The sequence below is a fragment of the Olea europaea genome, chromosome 6 (genome assembly GCF_002742605.1).
Source record: "Olea europaea var. sylvestris chromosome 6, O_europaea_v1, whole genome shotgun sequence".
NCBI lineage: Eukaryota > Viridiplantae > Streptophyta > Magnoliopsida > Lamiales > Oleaceae > Olea > Olea europaea.
The window spans coordinates 9,742,535-9,752,829 of record NC_036242.1 but is presented as its reverse complement, the minus strand read 5'-3'; the positions used below and the strand labels follow the sequence as shown (position 1 = coordinate 9,752,829).

The window sequence follows — 10,295 nt, the reverse complement described above, 5'->3', positions numbered from 1 at the left end:
CAAGAGATATAATGTTTGAAAATAATCGATGGAGGCATGAATTTGCCCATTTGACGGACTTCCCTGAGTCATCAACGCCTATCTGGCTTCATCCGAATAACAATAAAAATCTGAGGAAAATGCTAAGATTCAACTCAAACAACAAACTATGCCTTGTGCTGCTACAAGTTGGGGTCGGCTAGATGAATCTCTTTCATCATTGAGAGGCTAAAAAAGAGGACACTTAATTAAACAGCCGTACTCATCACTAAATGTCATAGAAAGTATGAGAGAGAAAATAATGGTCTTAAAGACACGCTGACACAATACAAAACATTGCACTTCATGCTCATATAGAATAACAACTTCCTTCTCCAGTTGCTGCTGCTGGTCATAATTGGAAAAACCAAACTATGAGTATAAATAGAAATGAGGAAAAGGCCTCTACATCGCCCCCAAAAATCCATACTTTTAACTGCGTTTCTATGCGTCACTGACAGAATGGAATAGAAGCATCACATTAAAGTTTCAGATTGAAACAGAACTAAGTTCCTTAGTGACAAATTTAATAGCCAACGAAAACGTAATGTCTCCAGAGGGGGAAAAAAATAGCAACAAAAATACAAGAGATTCTCATACAAAGTGAACAAGGCTGAAATGTTGCCAAAAATCATGGCGAAGACTGGCTCGACTAGATCTCACCACTACTCCTGCAGGTGTTACTGACAGAGATTCTCAACAGCAGCAACAATCTGTGGGGGTTGAACCACGGTCCATTCCTCCAATGTCCCAGCATAAGGAGTTGGCACATCCTGTGAGGAGAGACAAACAATTGGTGCATCCAAATAATCATGGAAATTCTCATTTATTGCTGCTGTGAGGCTGGCCCCAATGCCACCTGTTCGCATGCACTCTTCAACTATAAGCACCCGGTGAGTTTTCTTAACAGAATTTCCAATTGTATAGAGATCAAATGGTTTCAAAGACCTAATATCGATGACCTCAGGATCATAACCTTTGTTGACAAGAGTCTTGGCAGCTTGCATGACATGATACCTCATCCGGGAATATGTCAAGATTGTAATGTGTTCCCCAGGCCTCACCATCTCTGCCTCTTCCAATGACAATACATATTCTTCATCAGGAATTCTCTCCTTGAGGTTGTAAAGAAGCACATGTTCAAAAAGGACAACAGGATTCTCACTACGGATGGCAGCCTTCATCAGACCCTTGGCATTGTAAACTGTTGAACAGGCGACCAACTGGATCCCAGGAATTGACTAAAAGTAAGATTCCAGCCTCTGTGAATGCTCCGCCCCAAGTTGGCGTCCAACCCCTCCTGGTCCTCGGATGACTGTTGGAATAGTGAACTGCCCACCTGAGGTGTAGTGTAACATACCACAGTTATCAGATATTTGGTTGAAAGCCAATAGAAGAAATCCCATGTTCATGCCCTCAATAACTGGTCTTAGACCAGTCATGGCTGCCCCGACACCCATGCCTGTAAAAGAATTCTCAGCAATTGGTGTATCAAGCACTCTGAGATCTCCATATTTCTCAGCTAGTCCCTTGGTGACCTTGTATGATCCTCCATAATGGCCTACATCTTCACCAAAGACACAGACCCGAGGATCTCTATCCATTTCTTCCTCTAGCCCTTCTCTTAGGGCTTCAAACAGCAAGAGCTCATGCCTACATGTAAAATAATCATCCAAGACTTTCCCGAGAATTCAATTATTCAGACTAATGTTTCAATGAGTGGCGCTGCATTTTAGAAAATAATATCCAAAAACCATATAAAACATGATTCTGCATGTCAGCTTAGTAAAGTTCATTTAGACATAGCATTAAATAACACATGGAGATTAGACCACTATACAGATAGAAAAACAATTACAACCAGACACATCGGCCCCCCTACCCACCCAGTTGGGACCTCTGTTAGTGTTAGGGGTTGGGGTTGCAAAGTAGAGGGCATCAACATGAGTTAAGATACATAGCGCACCCTGATAAAGCATTAATCCAGTGATTTCAAGTCCTGTACAATAATGTTTTAAGTTTTCAACCTCATCTTAATATCTTTCCAGCCTAGTCGAATGATATGATAGAGCCAAAAAAATTGGAATACTATAAAGTTAACTAGCTATATTATGTATTGCATCGATTCTTTTTAATGAATAAATCCAATAACAACTTCTAATATGGAATTCAAAGGAATCAACTAGGAAAGAATACTCTGAATCATAGAACTATAATGAAATATACGATTAATCAACATTTATTGAATTTGAAAAGGAGTCTATTCAAAAGATCTCCGACCATTTTAGGTACAAACACTCCCTCGTTGACCACAAAGCTTTGACTTGTTTCACGAGAAAAAAGAATGTAATCAAATATCTTTAGAAGCTTCTTGCAGCTATGACTTCATTAGAACGGAGTTTGTATATGAGCTTCCTTTACAAATATTAGCAAACATATTCTTCTAAGACTATTGCTTTGCTCCCATATTCTATAACGCAGCGCTCTTATTTCTTGCGATTATTATATCTATCTAGATTACTTGCATTAATGCTATATTTACAACTTAATGTTAATATAATTATTTTTGTCTTGAATAACTTTTCAATAGAATGTATCTCAACGCCCTGGATAAATCACGTGCTCATTTATTGAATTTGATGTTTATATTTTAATTAACTCTTATTAAATTATATTATGAACTTTATTCAATTCGGTATTGTCTTGCTTTTGAATTGAACCTAGACATTGAGTCGGGGGATATTTGTTTCTCGTTTTTAGTAAATTTGGTGTAATTTAATTTAATAATGACAAGATAGTTAATAATGGAAATTAATTGAATTGATTTAAGGACTAACTAAGTCAATAGGCTAATTAGGGGTATTATTACTTAATTAGCAGATATCGCACCCCACTAAATATCATTATATTAAAAATTAATATCCCTCATTTTACCACTCCCTTGTAGACACACCATGATAAACCAGCCTTCCCAAGTTACATAAGGTATTAAGATTATCTTTTATTTTATTATTTCTATGTGGGTTTAATCATGCAGCTTCATTTAATCATTTAGAAATTTAATTTATTGTTCTTGTACATGTCGTTGTGTGTGTGTGTCAATATATACACACACACATACATGTTTTCTCCATATCATCCCTTAAATTATTAGAATCCTTGGACAAATAAGAAATTCTTATCTATGTTTATTATTTATTTCTTATTTAAAATCAACTTTTAAGATTAGCCCGATCATAACCAGGTTAACTGAATATTTGTCGGGCCTATTGTTAAATTTTAAAAATTAATAGTGCACACAATGAAATTGATTAAGATTCATGGCAGTGAATTTTTAGTATCATTGGGTAAAGTGTTCAAATGTGGCATCTAACTGCTAATTATGAGATTTACTCGGACTTTAACATGACTTTTCTATTCATTCTTGTCGTCTTTGTATTGTTCTTTCTTTAGTGACTTTTATTTTTTAGAAATGGTTTGTAAGCATCTTGGTTTAAATTCATTATATCAAGTGGTGGGATCAAAAGAAAACACACTAATTCCTAGAGCCTTTGAAATTTAACTCTTCCTTCACCAATGTTTGATTGTTGTCGTCTATTAGTTGCTGAATTCTCTCAAGGTACTTAAAATTGGATTATATATTTAATCTAATATTATAATAATAAATAAAGTAGAAGTCATTTTTTCAAATCAATGGTATTGAATTAGGATTTTTGGTCATGTTGACCCCGTGAATAGTTAGGGACATCTCCATTTGCCATTCTAAAAGTAATTGCTAATGATTTCAAGTAAGTAAACCTCCCATTGTCTTCATGCGTACGTTACATCGTTAAATGTATAAATGTGCTACTTAAATTTGTCATTATGTGAACTTGATATTTAATTTATTACGTTTTATGTCATCAATGCTTCTCATGACATATTCATGAACTTCAATGCATCCACAAGTATACATGAAGTTTCCAGAAAAATAAAAGTTTTCAAATATCAATAAATGTTTTTAAAAGATACGTATCCCAAATATTTTGTTATGACGTATATATGTATGCCATGAAAGGTGTGAGCGGGAAATGGGGCGTGGAGGACCAGCACACCCGATCAATGTTCAATGATGATGTTAATGTTAACTGCTTTGCGGTACTACCGATAGGATTTGATCGGGTTCCAAATTATAATTGCCCATTGCATTTTGATTGACTAGGCGATACACCAAGTGAGCTCACGTTGTTGAAGTTAAGTTTTTAAATAAATGAAAGAAAGGGATACATACTAAGAAATACTTTTATCTTAAAGTAATTCATGTGCATATCATCATACATCATATGCATGAGATTTGTTTATTGAGCGTTAGCTCATTCCACGTTATCCTCTCCAATTTCAGATGATGAAGACAAGATTCGAGGCAACTACTTGTGGTGAGACAAACTCGGTACCGATACAATTAATGTTGACTCAAGTTGAAATAAATTTAACATTTAATTCGATCATCTTATATTTTTATTAAACATAAAAGTTTTCTAAAATTCTTTCCTAAAATGAAAGTCATTAATATTTTTATGTTAAAGAAAAAATTATAATCATTTTTCCGCATTTATGGTTTCAAGAGGAAATTAAATTATAATACTTCCAAATCTGAGTATCTAAATTTGGAGAGTTACATATTCAGTCCACTTTCTTCATTCCCCAATCTTGAATAGCATGTCATAGTAATCTACTAATCTTATTAACCCAAACAACTAATCCTCTCCATAAAAAAAAATAATTTTTTGGCAGGACTACTGTAAATACTAGGAAGATTTCGAATTTCAGCTTTGTTAATACAATTTACAATTTCGATTATAAACTATTTTCTCATTTCTCCACTAGGTTATCATGTTCCCTAACTTCTTGAAATGGCTTTCCAAATTTCTTTAGTTTCTTCTACTTTTGCTCAGATCTCACACTTTCCTCACAGTCAGACAATTCAAATCTCAAGTTTATGGATTTCATTTTAGACTTTTTATCCATTTTGTTCTCCATCAGTTTGTGACTACCGTTTTCAAAATGGCATCAGCCCTTCAAGTTTAGACTGGGGCATTAATGTCTCAAATTTTCTTAAGAATTAGGAAATGTGGAACTACACTCCCAGTCTCCCACCATATTTGAGCCACCGGTATACCATGAAACTTAAACACACAGCGTCTGATCTTAGTACGGACTAGACTCTTCCACAACCAATCTAGGACATATGATGGAGACAAATTCCACAAACCATTTAGAGCATGTAAGACTTAGAATCACCTTTTGAAAATGGTCTATTGGGAATTTCAACCAATAAAAAGTAGTCTATGTAATAGTCTTTGATATTCCTGAGTTCGTAGGAGTCTGCAAAGTCTCCCGTCTAGAATTTATTAACAAAAAATATTTGAACCACCATCGTAACCCTTAAATAATATGCCAGTTGACCAAAAAATTGGGGATAGGAAATTGTTGAGTACTAATCCTTAGTGACATACCAAAATGATAAGTATGTTTTTACATACTTAGTTAGTTCACAAACATGACTTAATTATGATCAAAGAGTTTGAATTATGGCTTAATTCTATGTAATAATATTTTGCAGGACTATATTGATGAATGTAGTAGAATTCAAGAGAAAAGAAACGAAAAAACCAAAAAGGAAGAAAATTCAAAATATGAGGACTAAGTTGCAACATTTCAATAGTTGATTCGGACCACAAAATGAAAATTGAAGATGTTGCAGGTTCAATTGGATGCAATTAAAAGTAAAAGGGTTGAAAATGCAAGAGAAAGGGCTTGAAAGAATCAAAAATCGACTTCGGAGGCTAAAATGCAACATATGGAAGAAATTTTGCCTGAGCGACAACCCAATTATAAATATCGGGCGATCACCCAACATGATTTTTTAATTACCAAAAAAAATTCTTCGCTTGAGCGACTGCCCGAGTTTTGCCTGGGTGACAACCCAGTTCAATCGCAGCGAGAAAATCTGGTTTCTTTTTCTGATTGAAATTCTTATGGAAACAAATTTTAGGGAGTCTTTTAAAACCCTAGGAACGTCCAAAAACATAGACCACGCATTATACATTATTTTGGGAGGATTTGAAGAGAATGAAAAAGGAAGAACGAGAAGATTCAATCCAAAATTCAAAGTCTCACTTCAAGAATTTCAATAGGGTGATGTCTTTTCCTGATTTTTATTGTTGTGTTCTTCTTCCCATCATGTTAGGCTAGAAAAATCTATACTAGGAGATCGATGAACCTTGTAATGTGATATTTAATTCTTTGTTCCGTATTTTGACATTAAAACACGTATTGACTGTTTGAGTGATTATATGCATTCAATTGCTTCCATGATTATGGGCCCGTAATTGCGTGAGTTTTGGTGCTTTTTCATCTATTCGAAAGAAGAGGAATAAATTCGACAAGGTATAAATTATCATAGGATTCGATAGGGGATAAAAATATACCCCTATGTTTTGCGGGAATCTCTAAGTACTCACAAAATTACATGCATTCTTGTATATTTGCATCCCTCATAGAGATATATGCTGGTGGTGTATGAGAATATGTTCAATTCATCTCGAGAGAGAGTGTTAGATAGATTTAGGAGCATTGATTTTTCAAAATGTCATCGTGTTGTCAAAGTGTGGAATTAAGGTTAAATTGAACATTACTTAGGAATTCGTGATCCTAGTATATCTCACATTCATTGAATACATTTAACTTGAGTCCCAAATATCAAACTGCATTTTAGTTAAATTAAACTTTGTTTTGCATATCATACCATCCAATTCATAATATTGGTACTTTAGCTTAGATTTAGGATTTCTTAGGACAAAAACTCATAATTGATCATTTAGATTCGGTTAAGGCCGAGATAAATACAATTGAACTACTCAATCTCTGTGGGACGATATTCGGACTCTAAAAATCCACTTTATTACTTATTAACGAATCGTACACTTGCGGTGATTTAAATCGAAAGAAAATATTTCGTGAACACAAAACATCTTGGGGAAAGGTAGGTCAAGTGTTCCGGTGAATTTTAGAAGTTAGAAATGTGAAAATCATAAGGCTTTCTCTAGAAGCCTATTGATGTATCCAAACTAGATATCTGAACTTATGCTTTATAGATCAGAAGAAAAGAATACGGCGAATTGCTTCAATAAGTTAATAATTAGACTTGTGTCGATGCAGAAACTTCCAATTAAAATCCAATTTGGACGTTGGCAAATTTCAGGCATTTGAATATTTACGAACTTTTCCAAAGTGTCCTTGATATAGAAGAAAACCTTCATTCAAGGATGCATTCACACTTCATTATTTCAAAAGAATATCCCACTTGTTATCTAATTCCCTACTTGATTCATTGATTAACTCTAAAATATACCTAAGAAACCTAGTGTCTCAAATCCATAAGCATTAACTATTCATTTTTTCTAACTTATAGCAGCTGCAATTGATTCTTTAGATTAGAGAACAGATGTTAAAAGAAGCGAACTTCAGTGTAGATGCACCATTTCTGGATTTATACACCAATCATTGTTAACTATTAAGAGATGATAATAGGTTATACAACACAATAGTGAGTTTTACAAATATAAGTAATGCACCAAAAGTATATTAAATGCAATGACTATTATATGGGAAGATTGATCAAAGGATGCAAAAGGGGGACACCATCATTCATCCTACAAATGTGCAATAGAAGAGCAAAAGGTTGTTACAGACAGCCATACTCCTCCGTACCAGAATATCAATCTCCAAGAACTTGTCTTTATAACATAAGAAATTACTAATCATTAAAACTAATGGTTATAGGTATCTCAAAAATAGAGTGCATTTAATGTTTTCAGATTCGCTTTTTACCTATCTACTGTATAATTGTCATCACCACACTATCTCCATCTCTTACAGCCTACTTTCAGGATTTCCCAGCTTATTGGCTCTTCTTGAGTCATAGTGGTGACTTGGAATCATAACTTAAATAAATAACTCTACTGAGCAAGATAAGAATATTCTTCTCGAATCACGCGTTCAGGTTCTTGCACTTAGCAGCATCAACAACATTACACGTATGCACAAATAAAAGTGTTACTGCAAGATATCACAAATTGATAGAGATTTGAGCATTACGAAGTTACACACTATATTTAGGTTTATAATGCATTTGATGAATGTGCCTACATGTCCAGTGCATATCTATCTTGGGCTTTGCTAATCTAAATATAATGCAAATTGAAAAGTTATATCTTCAAACCATGTGGCAAGGTCGATAAATGTTGCGGTAGGATTCACTATAATATAAAATTCGAAATTGTAGTACAGTATAATTATGCACATTAGTATTTGTTTTTAAATTTACATGCCACAATCACAATATTGCAACCAAAAATCGAAATGTCAACCATACAAGCAGAAACACACGTGGAAATACACTGGAATACTATATTTACAAAATAAGAATTTTACCCAGGTTTCGAAGCTACTGAAGCAGAACTCTCCGCCTGCGACTGATGAATTCCACATATACAGAGATAGAACAGAGTAATTTAGACATATGAAAAATAAAAAAGAAAAACATTAAGAGGGTAAATAGAAGGCACTAACCGCAGTTGCTTTGGTGATAACCTTTCCTGGCTTGAAGCTTCCATGAACAGAACCAGAAACCGAAATCAACCACGAATCAGATCTGATGACTGAATAAAACAACAAAAATTAAACAGAGAAATAAATATATCTAACGTGGATTGTAAAGCTAAGCTCAATAAAACATCGTTTTCCTAACCCATGAATAAAAATCCCATCTTTTCATTGTTTCCAAAATTAGTGGATCATCACAAGTACGTATGACAATACATTCAAAACAAACAAACAATTTAAAAAAAAAAAAAAACACACACACACACACACACATAGAAAAAGAGAAAAATGAAACCTGGGAAATATCGAATAGACGAAACAGAGAATTTATTGTATTGATCCGAGAAGGCAACTGAAGGTGATGCTACTCCGATTGCTTGAAGCATGGAAGCCATTTTTCTATACAGAATACAAAAACACCGTTCTCTATAAAATGTTTGAATGTAAAAGAGAAATAGAATGAGAAAAATGAAGGGCTCAGCTGAGGAGATTTAAATATGGAAGGTGTTGAGAAAAAATTGAAAAATGGAGATGGCGGAGATTCAGAGGGGAAAAGAGAAGGTGGCGATGAAACCAGAGAGTATTCACTTTATGCTGTACTATTTTTTCTTGATTTTGTTTATTTACGTTTGATGTGTCAATTCTCAGGGCTCACCATTTTCCCAACTAACTTGCCAACATTTTGCACCCAAATTAATGAATTTTTTTTCTTTTTTTAACATCTTTTAAACAAAGGGAAAAATTCATAAACGATGTATTAACTATGCACAGTTCAAAAATTATGTTTAAAGTTTAACTAATATAAAAATCAGATTTTTATCTAATTAATTAAAAATATTTATTAATCAAATATAATAAAATTACAATTATACAATTAATTATTACGTGTACACATTTATAGGTCACACATTTATTTTTTGGTCACATATCTTCAAATTAATTGGTCACAAATTATTTCGAGGTCACGAATCAAAACTTTGATAGGTTATAGATTATTTCGTGGCCACGGATCACAATTTATCCATCAATTTTATAGATCACAATTTATGTCATTGATCACAAATCTAAAAAATTATAGGTCACGAGTCACAACTATAGGTCACAAATGGTTATAAATCCAAAATATTATAGGTCACAGATCACGTATTTTTGAATTTGATGGTTACAAATTATTTTTTAGTCATAAAATGATCGAATTTCAAGGTCACGAATTAATTGTCTTTCACAGACACAAAACACCGATCTCGATCCACCTCAGTACATGATCACAAATACTCCACAACCAAACCCACCACCATTGCCATCTGAACCACACCATCGCCGCCTAAACCAAATCACCAACAAAAACTGTCATCGTGTCCTTCACCACACCACCACAACCTCCAACAAAACACCAACCAAGAAAGCCGACCACAAACGCCACCACCGCACCCACATCCACGCTGTACAAAGTCCACCACCATACAAGACACCGTCATCGCACAACACACCATCCAAATCCATTGCCAACCAAACACATCACCACTGCAACCTCACGCCCACAGCTAGCACCATTACCACCAACAACACAAACCCCAAAACTACTCCACACCCACTACAAAAATCAAATTCACAGTTGAAGACCACCGCCG

General features: G+C 34.3%; 1 pseudogene; it reads right to left on the bottom strand.

Moving 5' to 3' along the window:
- Positions 1–310: 310 nt before the first annotated feature.
- LOC111395788 lies at positions 311–9,296 on the bottom strand (annotated as a pseudogene).
- Positions 9,297–10,295: the final 999 nt, after the last annotated feature.